At 39.5% G+C, this 16709-nt stretch overlaps 1 non-coding gene across 1 annotated transcript; it reads right to left on the bottom strand.

Moving 5' to 3' along the window:
* Window positions 1-1104: 1104 nt before the first annotated feature.
* trnal-cag (transfer RNA leucine (anticodon CAG)) lies at window positions 1105-1187 on the bottom strand. The gene has a single exon. It is a non-coding gene; the product is annotated as a tRNA-Leu (tRNA).
* Window positions 1188-16709: the final 15522 nt, after the last annotated feature.

Raw genomic sequence — 16709 nt, 5'->3', positions numbered from 1 at the left:
CTCGCAGTGTGTTGCTCTCTTTCCAGGCACCACCTGAGCACCAAAGCCTCCTCCAGCCTGTTGTCCTGACCTTTACTAATGATTCTTTACTCTGTTAGTAAATGTGAAATTGTCACTTTACATTAACCGTTGTCTGGTGTTTCTTGCAGTGCCCAACATTGTCAGAAAACTCTAGCCTCATTAAAAACAGGTCTTTAAGCTTTTGATGAATGGAGACCGATTTGAGCACAAAGACCGAACAAGATCAGCTGTGTGTTGTTTTATTTTAATTTGGATGTCCATTTTAAATGCACACACTATGTTTGCCTTTTAGGAATAATTATAATTTAAAAATGTACAGTGTTGGATTAAAATAATAAAATCTGTGCTACTTGCAATGTTGTTGTGCTATAATTGTACATTGTACATTTTTTAGTTTGATCGAACACAGGGTGCTTTATCAATATCATCAGGATGTTAGCTTAATTAGATGTAGAAATAAGTGCTATCAGCATGGCCAAAAAAAATAGAATATATGAAAAAAGAAAATAGTAAATCTTAAATAAATTCAAATGAAGTTAGTTTTCATTCTTTCATTCTTATATTTACAGACAATAACAGATCCCTTTGGTAACACTTAAATATAGAAGATTCTCATGCTAAACGGTAGATTTTTTTCAATTTTACACCAGTATTTATATATTTAAATAAAGAAAATCCTCTCGCTGTGGGGGATGATTATTTTGGACTAAACTCATTCATTCAAAACAAAAATTCCTGATTTGGAAATTCATTAAAATAACAAAAATCAAAAATAATTCAGCAGAAAATAACTCACATTCGCCCTTGCTGTACCTCAAAGCCTACTGATGTTGCAACATGCTGAAGATCACATATCATGTCTTTTTTAAGCTGCAACGGGTACGTTAATGCTGTAGGGCAGGCAAAGGTTAAGTGTGGGTTTTTCAAAATAAAAGTCTCTGCAAAAGTCTTAATAAAAAGTGTGAATGAAAAGTGGAAGCTCCCGTAAGTTCTAGAGCAAACAAGTCGTCAGAAAGAAGTAACGGAACTACGCGGACGTTACTGTAATGTCTGTACTATTGAAAGCAGTATTGAAAAAGTTTCTGTCAGAAGTGGGATTCGAACCCACGCCTCCAGGGGAGACTGCGACCTGAACGCAGCGCCTTAGACCGCTCGGCCATCCTGACTTGAAAAGAGGCTACTGACACATAGTTAAACAAACAAAACAATCTATGAAGTAACTATTTGACAGGTTTTGGGGACCGATCGGTTTTGCCACAGAAGGCCAGCAGAATAGTTGTCTACGCTATCAGGGGTTTGGGCTTTAGAGACTTTTATAAAGACTATAGTTAATAGACCTGCTCTCTGCTCACAGGCCAGTGATAAAAGTGTTGCGTGTACAGTTTGCCCCCCGACTACAAAGTACAAGTTTCAGTTCTTCATAATTTGACAGCTTCAGTAAGAGCCATGTGCCTGATCCTACAGGCCTCCGGAAAACGGCTGCGAAACCGTCCTAACTCTACACTGTTCCACTATTTAACGGTCCGTTTCTGTTTTTCACAATCAAACATTGTTGTGATGTTTTTGTAGTTTCAGTGTATCATTTAACTGTGCTGCGGGCCACAACATTTACTACGTATTTTTCTCAAGTAAGCTATGCGTGGCATCTTTGGAAACTCTGTGGACCCCGATAATATTTAAAATTTTAACTTTGCAAGTTTGCACTTAATATTAGCTTGTAATAAAAAAAAAAAACATGAGCAGGGCAGGGGTAATTTATTAATTTACTAATTTTAAAACAGGACACCAGAACTACTGACTCTTAGAGAATACGTTATAAATGGTAAAATGTTAAAAACAGTAACTATTACAATTTTTTTAAGAGGTTTTTTAGATTTTTAAGAGCAAATGCGCTTTTTTTGTAACCTTTTCCTTTTCTAAAAGGGCTTTACAGCCTACTCATTAAAATAACTATCAGTGTATATTAGCTGTCTAATATAAAAAATGTAAAAACACCTTAACTACAAATTGTTAAAGAATAAAACAGAAAAGAGCAACAAAAGGCTACAGTGCAACTAGAGTTTGGTTCATAAACTATAAATACTATGTTAAAGGGTTGACAAATGTAGGTCATAGCATAACACTGCAAATACACTCATTGTGTTATTACTTTCTTTAATTAATCAGGTTGGTTCTGCTTAGATTAAAGTTAAGGTAGAATACCAGAAAGGCAGGTCAGCAGAAACTGTATTTAATCTTACAGAAAATATTTCTCTGCACTGAATTTTAATTGCTGTTTACAACCAATAAGTTTAACAGAGGAATCATGATGTTTTTTATCCTTTGATTCAGCTGGAGCTCTGTAAAAAAAGTAAAAACTGGTTTGTACTAAGTTTTTTTGTCTTCTTTACATCTCCCTCATGATTGGCTCAGACACCAAACATGCCTTTCAACCTAAAAAGTGTCATCCTGGCAACCCGTCCCGCCTCTGCAGTCACGCAGTCCAGGACTGTTTTATAGCTGAAGTTTAATGAAGCCGTGAAAGGACTGATTTAGGAGTATCTGCTTAATACTTGGAGCAGAACTGCACTGAGGTGACAGATTTCTGGGCTTTAATGCCAATGACCTGATGTGGTTTTGGGCAGATGGACCAGATGAGAATGTAGTGATTAAATCTACAGTGCCAGTGTGTGAAATGGGTAAAAATTATGGACAGATTATGGCGACATAAACACACACTCACCTGCTCCAGCTCTGGCCTACTCAGCACTAATGACTGTGTGATTGGATTATCGCAGCTTTCGGCAGCACTACAACTGAAGCTGACAGAAAAGCTAACCTGCAAAGGTCAGGCTGGGGTCAACAAGAGGTCATCAGTGTCAAGACCTTTGCAGGAGACAAGGCTTTGCAAAGGACAGAAGACGACGAAGGGAAGGAGAGGGAGATTTTAAGAAACTGGTTATAAGAGGAGAGTGTTTTTAGGCAGAATGGTAGAGGATTTGATTTCTGGGAATTACTGAAAGAACTGAGAGAGTAGGGGTAGGAAGGATGAAGCGTGTTTGGAGGAGGGAGACGGGATGCACTGTGACAGGAGAGCCTCGCAGACACTGCTGGCCTCCTGGTGACTCCACTGTACGCTGCAAACACAAACAAACAGGGCCGTCGCCACTGCCGCCGGCTGCACCCATTCTAATGTGAGACTCTCCTTCTTCTCTCTCACACTTTCTTCTCTCTATGATAAAAGCTGTGTCCCAGCCATTACGTTTTGTCCAAACAAACAGCAGCACCTTTTTGTTTGCCTCAAAACAGAAGAATATCATTGCACATAACCCCAAACTTACCTTTAACCATCTGGTAGGAGCCAGGGGGAGTATAAGTACTTAATGGGATATTTAATATGTAGGCTATGTTTACCATTTGAAATTACATCACCATGTAGTCACAGCTCTAAAGTGCATTCATGGTACTGTATTTCATGATTCACTACTACGCTGTTGCAGGAGAGACAGATGAATATTTGAGGCTACCAGTGTAAATGAATCAGTCTAGTTGGATCTGACTGTGTTGCTGCTGAGAATAGCAGCCAGTGAGTCAATTCCCCACAGGGGATTCCCTGTTTATTAGTTTAGACCAGGGGATGATGACCGACTCTGTTAGAGTGAGTAAATGACAATATTTTCCTGTGATTAGTTTCAGCGCATGTTCCACTCAAACACAGGCAGATTCACATGCTGAGCAGCTGGAATGAGGGTAAATATTCACAAATGTACACTGGCAGCCAGTACTTAAAGTGGAGCATAATTATTTAAATTTGCACAATCAGTTGCTGAAGATAGATAAAGCACACATTCAGCATTTTACATATTTTAATATATAGTATTTTTTATTTTGTGTGCATGAAAATGTGGGGTTTTTATAAATTTAAAGTCTGACATATTTATGAGGAATCAAAAGTTAATTTTGCATAGTTCTGTATGTTGAGGAGTAAGATTAATGTTTGTGCCATTTTCTTATTTGTAAACCAGCTTGCCTTAAAATGCTCCTCGAGGGACAAATCAAGTATTGAATTAGGTTGATGAAAATGATTTTGGACAGGACTTTTATTTTGGCGAAATTCTTCACTGCTCTGCATTGAGACAAAACTAATCATGAAGGAAAGGGGCTTTTGTAGAAACTCATGTTCATATCAAGTCATGTTAGATATTGTTTTAGAAAAAACAGTTAGTATGCCTGTACAACTAAACTGTATATGAAAAATAAATTCCTAAAGAAAGCCCACTATAAATGTAATACTATTATTACATTTTATATGTGCATTGTCTGATTAGTGTTGTCAATCACTAAAGGTTTTCTGAGTGAATTTCTGAGTAAATGCTCAAATTACTTTACATTTCTCTCCTGTTTATCTCTTATGAGATCCACACTCCCTATGATGTCCTGTGAGCTCAAGTTGTAAGTTGCTGTGCACAAACTTACACATTTAAAAAACATTAAGCATGAAGATAAAACCTGCTCCCACAGCCTGCCTGTGTGCACTCCTGGCTAGAGCCCGGAGCTTTTCCACGCTGAGCTCTGTAGGTGTCACTCTAACTCCGTGATTTGCCACCTGTTGCTCAGCCTCATTTCCTCAACAGGTTTTCTCTCAGTACTGAGCTCTGAATCTTCTAACTGAGAGAAAGAAATTTGAATTCGTAATGTGAACAAAATTATAAACTAAATTATAAAAAGACAAAAACTGAACAATTTCAAATTGTTCTGATGTTTATGTTTTAAAACTATATGCAGGGATCATTTTTAAACTTGAATGGCATAAATGTGCTTGCATGCAAAGGATTGTGACATTGCTTCTACAGTATTTATTATTCCCTGTTTGTAAATGTGGGAACAGTGTGTGAATTCCACCTTGATATTTACTTTTTGTTCAACACTATTTAACTGGGTTCTTTGACATCACTGTTCTTTTATTCCTCTGCTCACTAAACTCCAAGTCTGCAAGAAGAAGAAAAACACATAAGCCTTTGTACACCTAACAAAAAGCCAGACACACTGTCAGCATCCTCTGCCGTTGGCTTTTGCCCCGTCCCCTGTAATGGCAGCTACATCACCGTCTCACGGTGATGATGTCAGAGGGGAAGCTGGCACAAAGTGGCACAGACGGCTGGTCCCCATCTCAGGGTCATCATGGGAGAGAAAGGGTGTCTGGTCATGGCGGGCACACAGTAGCACTGTCTGCAGCTGAACACTGAACACACACAGCAGCTGACAGACTGATAATGATAGGGGCATCTGTCTGTCTGGTAGGGAATTATTTTTGAAAGTGAAGCATAAATTAGCATAAACCTTCTCTTGTTTTTTATTACCTCTGGCTCTTGAATCATAACTTGCTGCGTGTTTTCTCACCTCGCCTTGATTGCAGCTTGTTTCCTCTTCAAAAAAATATAAGCGCCAATTTGTTCTTATCAGTGTGGGACATCATTTGGCAACAATTACCCGATTGCTTTAAACACACTATTATTTCTATTAAACACAGGTTTTGAATCCAATCACACATGCTCATTTAAATAGCAATAATGCCAAATTTACATCTCAACCTTTTTAACCACAAACAAATAAGCCACATCTTAATTATAACAATTCTCACAGGAGAGTCAGACATTAACAACATTGTCTGTAATTTATCCTGAAGGTAAAACACACATAAAAAGAGATGCATAAACATACAGTATTTAGATGAGAAAATATCTTTCTGCAGACTCTTAAAGGCCAAATGTCGACACCAACAGAACTAGTAACTTATTTAGTGTTTGTTTGTGGTTTTAAAACATTAATTTCTTTCACTGCAGAGACTAAGCCGTTTGAACATTTGTCATATGCATTTTACTCTGTTCTGTTTTTTTTCACCTTTCAAGCTCAAACTGAGAACTGGTCACACATGGATAGTTTCATCAACAAAGATTACACTCTCCATACCAGTGCTGGAAGAAGTACTCAGATGCTTTATTTAGCGATACTTTTAATTGAGTGCAGCACTTTCTGTTGCCATACAAGGCATGTTTTTTTAGCAAAGGGATTTTATGCAGAACTATATTTCTATGTTTCAGATTTTATCAAATGCAGATAGTCTCACAGGTCTTATGTTTGTCTGAGTTTTGCCTTTATCCTTATCATAATGGGGCATTTGTGACAGTCACAGTTGAATACTCTTATTGGGCCTCTGTGTAGAAATAACAGTTGAATAAATGATCAAAAGCAGCAACAGGACTAAAGAAAACTAGTTCTTCTATTTGTATTTAAGTAGAGTTTTATGTATTGAATGCAAAAGCACAAATATTAGAAACAAAAGCAAAGTAGGGCCTTTTAGGTTGTCATTACACTAAAAAAGTAAGGTGCATTTTTATACTTAAAATAAAGTGTTTATACTATAAAATGTTTAATGTGAAGCCCCTATGTAGGCATTTACCTTAACCTAAAACAAAAACCCAGTTTTATAAGCACATATATGTAATATTTGCATATAACATTTAACATCTGCTCATTCACATGTTGTTAAATATATATAGTGAATATAGTCATATAGTGAAATAAAGATTTTCCTTTGTCATAGTGAGGTAAATTGCTTTGAGTAAATTATTTTTCACCTCTGAATTTATATGCAGGATGTCATCTCTTCTGCAAATGTCTAAAACTCATTCACCTGACGTGCAGCTAGATGTACAAGTGATTTTCCTGGTGCTGCACAAAGGCCACAGACTGTCAAAGACTTAAAGAAAATAAAGCTTTGCATCAGCGTGTTGCTCGTGTAATGAAAACGCCTACAATAATACAGAAGGTACAAGGTTAGAAGGGGGCTGGGAAAACAGCAAAACCAAGAACTGAAAATCTGAAACATGAAAACCTGAAAAAATATCTGTATTCATCAGCAAGGCCACACCCGACTTCCCCCACCCCCTATATTCCACCATCACTCCGCCCTCATTTTCAACATTCCTACACTTCTTATTTGCCTGTATTTACTGTTTGTGGTATTTCTTTTCCCATATCTTTAAGCCTTACCTTGCATCATGTCCTGTAGCTCATCCACTTTCTCTCATTCTTTCTCTTCAATTTGTCCAATATTCCTCATTTTCCTCTTTTTCAAATCCCATGTTTTTTCTCTATGAAACTTTGTTCTCATTTCCTACCTTTCGTTGGCTAAAACATACATTTTACTCCCGTCAGATGTCCCTCTTAGTGTTTTCTTTCCCAGTTTTTCCACCCTTCTCAAACTTTTCTTCTCCGTCATTTCTCCTGCTCTTTCACATCCTTCCACTTTTTTCCACCTCAGTCTTTATTCCCTCTCCATCTTTATTTGTTCCTCTCACCCATTTCCTCTCCCTACATCTCCCACCACCTCCTCCTCTCTCTGCAGCTGGTGGGGCCCTTCCATTAGTCCCGACATGCAGAGGCACTGATTCTGTAAAGGTCGTGACCCTTCGCAGTGGGCTTGGCCAGGGCCTGGTCCTTCACATTTTAAACGAAACAATTTTGTCCCTAAAAAAGTTAGCGACAAGTCCTGCTGGACATAAAGCATAGGGATTAAAAACCAAATTACATTAACATAAAAGCCTTATTAACCCTGTTGTATCTAATAAAGTAATGTATAATCATTAATTATGTATTGATTATTGTGAAAAAGACAATACTCATTTCTAAAGCATGAACACATGACTGATTTTATGATAATGAAAGACAATGAAAAGACAATTACGGAAAACAATGTTTTAAAATCCTGTTTAAGAACCAAAGTTGTACATTTGATTATGTTGCATTTAATAAAGTTGCATTTAATAAGTTAAAAGGGTATTATTTATTTTAATTAATATTTAAATTATATCTTATTTAGTTTAATTTTTAATTCTAAAACGTCACTATAATGATAACCTTTCTACATATTCCAGCGCTGGTGTTAAATGTCAGTAGTACAGTGGGAAAACGTGGATGTCTGATTGTCATTTGACTCTGTCCTTTAGCTGAATCTTTTGTCACTGTGATTAACTCTAACCTGATCTGAGGCTGTTAGTGGGACCACGTTAAACAAACCTTCCACATTCATCAGATGCCACTCTTCTAGTTACACTGACATAGTGTCAGCACTGTAGCATCCAGATAAAGTGTGATCAGAAAATGACAAATAGGGACAGTTCTGTAATTTTTACTGATATGATCAGGGCTTTAATATAAATGCTGTTTCCCATAAAATCTTGTTGTAAAGCCTCTCTGGAGGTTTACTGTGGTTAGGAACATCTGCTTTAAAACAAATTTCTATTATATCCTTGGCATGTAAAGCTCCGGTTCTTTATGAATGAAACTTGCAGACTCTGCAAATTTCCCTGCACAGTCTTACCCCATCCACGCTCCTTTATCCCACTAGTGTATGTCTTCATTTTGCCATCCACTGTTTTCATCCACTGAACATAGTGCTTTATCTTTCATCTCAGTTGTTTCTCCCTTCCATGTTTTCCCCTCTTCTGCCCCTTCCCTCTACCTCCTTTTCACATTTTCAACCCCTCTGCCCCCCCTGCTCCTGCTCCGAGGCCGTCGCTGCTCACTGTAACTGGTAACTTTGCTTCTCTCCCCTTTTGTGGCCATGACAAAGGGGGCCGGTGCCCTCTCGCAGGCTATGTTACAGGCTGCCACATGAGACGGACACTCTGGGATGGCCCAGCGTTATCTGCTGTGACAACTCAGATTACTTCCACAACCTCCCATCTGATCGGCACATCCAATTCAATTAGTGGCAATTAGTTCTGGTCCCCCCCCACTACCCCTTCCTCCTCCTCCTTTCTCCTCACCCGCCTGCTGTGTGCATCCAACAAACCAAAGCAGCCGAGCTTTGAGCAACTCTCTCAACCTGGCAGGCTGGCTGGCGTACAACTTTGGAGCCACTTGTAGGTCTCCCCCCCTTCATCCTCCAATTACCCTCACTCACACACACAATGATCCATTCACACATTCATACTCATATGCACCGCCGGAGCACATATTCAAAGTGACACATCACATAGAAACCACAGCTTTCCGCACACAGACTCCCACAGATCCTGCTCAGGAGCAACACATCGGCATGTACACAAAGGCAACACACAATCTGCCGCTGCAGGCAGTACAAGAACACACTAAATTAAAGCAGTTACAATCAATATTTCATGATAGAAATTGATTAAATGAGTATGTCCATTGTGAATACTACTGCTCCCAGTGACAAACCCACAAAGACTTATCACCTGATGCTGCAGTTTTCCTCATTGAGCTGTTTTTTCAAACAAAGCTAAAAAGCTAAAAAGAGTAGTTTCCAGGCACCATATGGAAAACACAGTGGAGCATTTAGCACCTACAGAACCTGACGTGTCCTTCATGAGTTGGTGTAAAGACCTAAATCAGAGCTACAAGGATAGTGAATGCTGGACACCAGGTGCAAACAACTTTGCACTATCACATTAGCTTTCAGCTTAAATAATTCATTGCTACTATTGTTGCAGCCTGAATTCACTGACTTTACAGCTTAATGAACAGTTTGCTACTGGAAAGGAAACACGAGAGGAAAATCTCAAAAACATTTTTCTATTTGTGTATTTTATTTCTGTAGAGGAGCGGTGCACTGGAGCCCTATATGAAAATCACAAAAAAGAATCAAACAGGAAATACTTAAATAAGCTAAAATATTTAGGGAATATCCAGCAAATAGTCTGCACTGATTGCCTCAAGTTTGTGGGCCGCCTTTGTGTGCCGCCTACCCCTTCATTCCCTACTCACCCTTTTACTCACCCAGCCTCACCCGCCCCCTTACTGCGGGCCCGCGCACACCTGGCCTTCGCAAATTAGGGCCCTGGAAAACCAGCAAGCGAAGAGAAAAGCGGGATGCATGGTGGAGCACGGGGAGGGGATCGGAGGGGAAGGGGGCGTTTGGCCAACGGGGTCTTTCAGCATTCCGATGGAGCAAAAAGTTAATGACGGACCTATTGTGTTGTGAGAAAGCTGGCCGGAGGAGAAGTGTTACAGGGAATCACCACCTGTGCCAGCGAGCAGCAACAAAAGGGGCCCAGCCATAAGTTGCATTGAGTTTTTACTATATTTATATCGCTTACATGGTCGCTGTATGTCACACAGAACAAGTGCCTCAGTCATCCTCAGCGCTGCTAACGAAACAACGTAAACTTGTTTGGAGCAGCCAGACGCCAAATAATGAAGGACCTTGTTTCCCTAATACAAACACAATTAGCCACATGGTTAAGTCAGGAGGATCTGAGTGAGTTCTACCCACTTTTGACCTCTAAAAATGAAAATATAAAAATTTCTTTAGAAGATTGTTAATCAGATCCAATAACTTTCTCATTTTCTAACTCCTTCCTGTGTCTCCCTCTTTATGAGCGCCAATACGCCCGCCTTCCCTGCAGGCCTTAATGCATGCTGACAGCTTCCCTCCGTAATTGGTGATAACACCCAGATGGATGGTTCCTTAATTTGCTGTTCCCAGTAGAGCCAGGCAACTCAAGGGAAAAGGGGTGGTAGGGGGAGGTGAGCTGCAGAGGTGGTGGGGATCTCGATTTGTTGGTTGGTCATAGATACAAGAGCAGAAAACACCCTAGGCTGCGGGCCCGACAGTTTGACCAAGCTTTTGTTCACACATCCGTTGAAAAGCAGAGAGGGGTCCTCCTCCTCCTCCTCCTCCTCCTCCCTTCCTCTTCCCCAACAGTCCCATTCTGAGCTGCTGGTCAACTCTGTTTCTCCAGCTCCTCTGTTTTCAGTCGGGCCCAGTAAAGACGCAGCGTGAGCAATGAAAGATGTATGTATGTGTGTGAATGTGTGTGTGTGTGTGTGTGTGTGTGTTTGAGTGCGTGTGTTTTGGAGCTCCTGAGTTTAAGCTGAGGGCAGTGAGAGGAAATTATCTCTTGTGTGCATGTGTGTCTTTTCCCTTTTCACTGACTAAACGGATTGGTGAGTCCTAGTGAATGAAGTGTGAATGGAGGCAAAGAACAGAGTAAAGTTCCTGAGGTTATAGGTTACGGACCGGGTAGGAATCTTGGTTCATGTGTGGTTGTTTTGGCTCCATTAGGGAAGACACAACTGGGGTGATGGACCGGATTGAGATGGAGACCCCCCTGTTGTTACTAATGAGGGCAACCTGCAGTGACCCCAGGGGTGCAGAGGGTCAAGCTGAGTCTGATGGGATGATCACAGGGAAGGGCTGGAATTAGGATTTAAAAGCGACACATGGACCATTTTAATATGTGACACCTGCTACCCTAAACAGAGTGACAACAAAATTTATTTTGGACAACCAGGTAGTTCACAGTTCATTAAAAATGCTGCAACAATGCAGATTATCTTGCTTTATCCATGACATGACTGCATGAAATTTAGACAGATATTATTGCAACTTCAACCTTTCAGATGTGTGCTAACGTTTGACAATACCATGCACTGTAATGTAGCAACTTCACTGGAAACTTGTAAATATAATCTCAGTCAAACGAAGGAGAAGGAAAGCTGAGTCACTAAATGAGAGTCATTGTTTCTGCCTGCACATGTAAGTGATGGAGGAAATGATGGCAAATTTCTATAATGCCATGATGATAAAGATAGGTTACAGGTTTGTACTGCTCCCTAACCAGTGCTGCAGCTGTTCAGCAGTGCACTGATGCTCTCGTGCGCTGTACCTTCTATCTTTGAAAAGTCTCACAATTTGATTTATTACTGTAGCAGCTCCTTATCAATTGAATCCCTGTTGTAGAAAGCTGTGGTGTTCACACATTATTTCATAGCCTGTGTAATTAGCCTCATTCTACACATGTACAGTTTGTTACACAGTAATGTGGTCTTCATGTCTTTAGACTTGGTGATGTTGCATTGATTTTGCAGCTTAATCATGGCTTGTTAACTGACAGTGACAGCTCTTTGGACTTCATATTGACAGGAGATTGCAGATTGCAAATGCAAATGCGACATTTGAAATCAACTCTAAAGCTTTAATCTGTTTATTTGTAAATGAACCATCAAGGAAATAACATGCACTCCTGGCCATGGAGGAGATGAGCAAGCAATTATCTAAATACTTGCACCACTAAAATTGTTGTACGGATCCAAACTGATATGTCACTTTCCAAACCTATATGAACCTGATTGTTGCTTAACAGCACTGAGGCTCAGCTAATGATCAGTGACAGCTCCTACAAATGTCTAGCTACAATAATAGATATAAGCATTAAGACATACTGCAATGTAAATACTATGGACGTTAAGTAAAGCCACTGTGGACAAACTCACAAACACATAACCCTCTCTGTGAGGGTTTCTTGTGAAAACTTGCCTGGTGATGTTTGATACTTTTTGTCCTAATGTGTGATCCATCTCTATTTTCTTCCAAGTTTATCTTCTGCTAATGGTTATTCTGTCCTCGTCCACAGATTGTTTAAGCTAAACTCATTTGTTAAGAATTCTTCTCAGGTATGTGTTATAAGTGGGGGCACTGTGTTAAATGTGGTCTTTAGCATTTTTCAGGTATTTTCATGTATTTCAGGTTCATTGTAAGCAGCAGAGATTTTACATTTGAGTTTTTTATTTTACTGTAGACATGTAAACTATTTTACTGTAGTCATGTAAACATGTAAAACAAAACGCTTTAAATATGAAGGATGTCACAACCAATATCTGACTAAATAGATGTCAAAGAAGCATAAATATCCTCAGAAAACTCTAGACAAGTGCCCTAAGCTTTCAAGTACAGACACTCATTTAGTTAGGATTGTCTTAAGTACTGCCAAATCTTTTTTGGCAGTACTTTTTTTTTTTTTTTTTTGCAACACGTCACTCCTCAGTGTCACTGAATATGTAATTAGCTATTGTCGGTTTGACTCGAATGCTTGTGTGCAGTTCAGTGAGTCATGAAGAGTGTGACAATAAAAAATATTACAAGCAGCTTTCATCATAAAACCTTGCATTCACAAGCTGAGGAAGCTCTTTGCTCTTCCTGTTCCTTTGGGGAGAACAAGGAGAGGAAGAATGTGAAAATATTTTTTATCAAGTTTGCTCTAACTCTAGTTGAGTCCAAGGTTTCAGCACTGTTTGCCTTAAAAGGACATTGCTTTAAAGCTCAAGCTCAAGACAAATGAAAGCGCCATTTTGTGCCCTTGGGGTGCGATCGCTTTCTGAAAAGTTCTACTGACCTGACCAGCAGAGATAACCACAGGAATGGACGATACACAAAAGATGCTTTATACCCAAGGCCAGTTCAGCCAAGTCAATCTGCAGCTCTGTTCATTGATTCACAGCCCAATAACAAAACACAACACTGGAATGTTCTTGCTGCTTGTTTCACATAATATCACAGCTGGCCTATCTGAATACAGGCTAAACGGTCATAAATGCAGAGGAGGTGATGCAAACATCTGGCCTGTTCAGGTGTTTTGGTGCAAAACAGCAGGAGGGTGGGGAAGTGTCCTGGGTCTGACAACAACAGTTAAAGTGTAAATTGAAGACCTTGGGTCTTGAAAAGGACATTTAGGCAGCAGAGCCACAGTTATCCCGAAAAAAAGGGACACTGCGGCCTCTCTTCCTTTTACACCACTTCTTGAATTTATTGTGCAGGGAGGTGAAAAATAATGTGTATTGTTGGGTGTATATGTGTTCAGCTGTGCTTCTTTGTATGCAGAGAGAAGATTCATTCAGCTCTGTGAAAGGTTGAGAAATTGAAAATGGAAACAAAGTCGCAGTGATGTGTGTGTATGTGTGTGTGTTTGTAAATGTGTCACAGAGATACAATACAACTGTGATAGCTCACCTATAATTCTTTGGTGTAAACGGCTGTTTGTCCACGTGTTTTAGCCGGCACACAGCCTTGATTCTAGTGTTGACAGATTGGACTGAAAATATGCTTTTGGGAGGTTTTTATTCTCAGGAAATACAAGTATGTTTACTTTTTCACAGAAATACATCAGCAAACCATCAAATTGTGACTACAAAATACCACCAGAATTCTCAGTAAAAGAGCTCCACATCTTACCCAGTGGTAAGATGTAAGTTTGATCTTAAAGCTGATTTTGGAAGCTTTTGCTTTTTTTAAAGTTCAATATAAAATCACGCATTGATGATAAGTCCCATGTTTTTTTTGTTTTGTATTTTCATGTCAGCTGGGTGAGACCTCTAGTCTCCGGTGGATCTGACATGTGTGAAGCGGTGCAGGGATTAAATTTAGAGTCTGGAAATGAAAGCATCCTTAGTTCTTTATCCTGTGTTTGGCAGAAACTATCTATCTTGAACTGAAACAGAATCCTTTTTCTACTAACATAATGAGGAAATGTTGACATATTATGTAATGTCAAGTTGCAAATATGATAATACTGAACATATGAATTAAAAATTCCCCAATAATTTTCCCCAAAACATCTAAAGTTGTGAAACAACATCCAGTCTGTCTGATCACAACTTTCTTAAAATCATTTATGATTTATGACGCCTGTGATTTAGATAATCACAGGCGTCGGTCAATGTTAGAGAAAGATCACGGTCTGATTTAATAGAAAACAAATTAACAATCACTTCAAACACATAATGGGTGGGATTTTCAACAAAATCATTTTCTATGTCATCCTTAACCTAATTGCTCATTGCCAAACCTTAACTTTTAGGAGTCATTTTCATCTATTACATTTCATCTATCCTCTGTTAAATACAACATCTTAACTTGGTCAGTGGTAACATTTGTTTCAGTTAAGGGCTGTGCTGACCAAGCATAACCATTAAAAAGCATATCTTTCTTTATTTTTTATAAGCAGATATGGTATCAGTAGCAAATAAAACAAATGAAATATGTCATAACATAAACATAAACATTTGTCATAACAGGAAGCGCACATGTTTTACTAATTCCAATCACGATAGAGTCATGACAGTGAGACAGGGACCCAGCTCGAACAACAAAAGAACCAGAACTGAACCTCATGCAGTGTAAGGTACATCAGGTCATCAGATATACCTGACATATCTTTGCCTGCCCTCATGTTAGGTTTTTTCAAACAAGTCAACACCTCTTACACCGTCTCACGATTGACCTTTGTCTATTTTTTATGTAAAGAAACCCTCCATGCTGGCTGATTCCCTCTCTCTGGTAGGTTTTCAGGTTGGTTTGGGTTTAGGAATGCAGCTGTGAATCTTTTCGGCGAGCTTAAGTCCAACTCTTGTGTGAACCATGTCAAAACAAGCAGACATCACTTAGTCCACAAGAGCTGAGAGAGGCTGGGAGAGGCTGGGAGAGGCTGAGAGAGGCAGGCAGGCTCGGGGCCTCTGCTGAGCTCTCCAGCCCTTAAGGTCACCTGGTAATTAACCTCTGTCCAGGCAGCATGTCTACGCCCTCATTTCTTAACGTGTCTTTCACATTGTCTTCGTTCATTTGATGTTGCATGTTTTATTGTGTGAACTCTAGGCTTGATAATAGATGATAGACAACTGTAAATGTGTGAGACAGAACAGTAGTGTAGAATATTTTGTTACCTTATTCATTAATGATTCTGGTTTAGTTTCTTGGTTCCATTTATTATCCTTTCTAAAATGATCTGTGACTTTATGATATTACAGCTAATGACAGACATCAAACATGCTCAGGACAGTGAATGAATGAGGAGTGACAACTGTCATATTGCAGGGATTCATTTAACTAAGCTACTGGAGGGTATAAACTCTGATTTCTACCCTACTTTACAGTGAAATGTAAATTTCATGTTCACTGAAGCCGCTTTGTAGCTGACAACCTTCATAAATTAAAAGCCATCTATGAGTCCACTTTTCCCTTTCTGCCTTTTTGCTCCCCTCTCTTTTTGTCTGCATGGTCAAACTAATCCAACGCCCCTCCCTCCTCTCCCCCCACGACCCTTGACCCTGCGCACCTCTTTGAATGTCACATGACCACGCAGGTGTGGAGGGGTCTCTGGCCTGGCCGACCTTCAATTAGTGACCCTAATTAGTGGAGAGGCCCCCTGATGGGCTGCTGAGCTGCTTTATAGGAGAAGGGTGGGGGGGTAGATGGAGGCATAGAGGAAGGAGAGCAGAGGAGGAGAGGTGGGGGAACAGGAAAAGGAATGCATCACTGCATCACTGCCTGTTTGCTGCCCGTCTGTGTTTGTGTGTTGGTAGAAAATGTCAAAAACACACACAAGCACATTCTCACTTACACACGAGAAGCTTCAGGTGCACACGACAGAATGTTTTATTCGTCTTTTTATTTTTTTCTTTCATTAAGTCCCTCACTCTGTTTTCTTTATTGTGTGTTTCAAAAGAGGCAGACATGTTAGACTGAGTTCATTCAGTAGAATGAACTCACAGACATCTTACAGTGTTGGGTTTGTTGTAATAAGAAGCTGTTGTAAAGACTTACTCAAGCTTTTGTTAACTATAACATCCAAAAGAACAAGGGTTTGAATCATAAATATGATGATGTGTGACTTATTTAAAAATGTAATGTAACTCAGCATTCAGAAATGACTGTGTTTTTATCTATACTTCTGCACGACTGGCCATTGATAGTAACAGATCATGTTTTAGTTTTTGTAGCAGGCTGACCTTTGCACTGGCACTTTATTTTCCACTTACTTATTGCAAGTTTTTGCTATTTATTTTTATTTTTTTGCTTGCCTTGTACCTTATGTGTTTGTTGCTTTGGATAAAAGTGTCTGCTAAAT

This window comes from Channa argus, chromosome 12, assembly GCF_033026475.1.
Source record: "Channa argus isolate prfri chromosome 12, Channa argus male v1.0, whole genome shotgun sequence".
Taxonomy (NCBI): Eukaryota; Metazoa; Chordata; class Actinopteri; order Anabantiformes; family Channidae; genus Channa; species Channa argus.
Note: the sequence above shows the minus strand (reverse complement) of the source record. Positions and strands in the feature narration are given on the sequence as shown.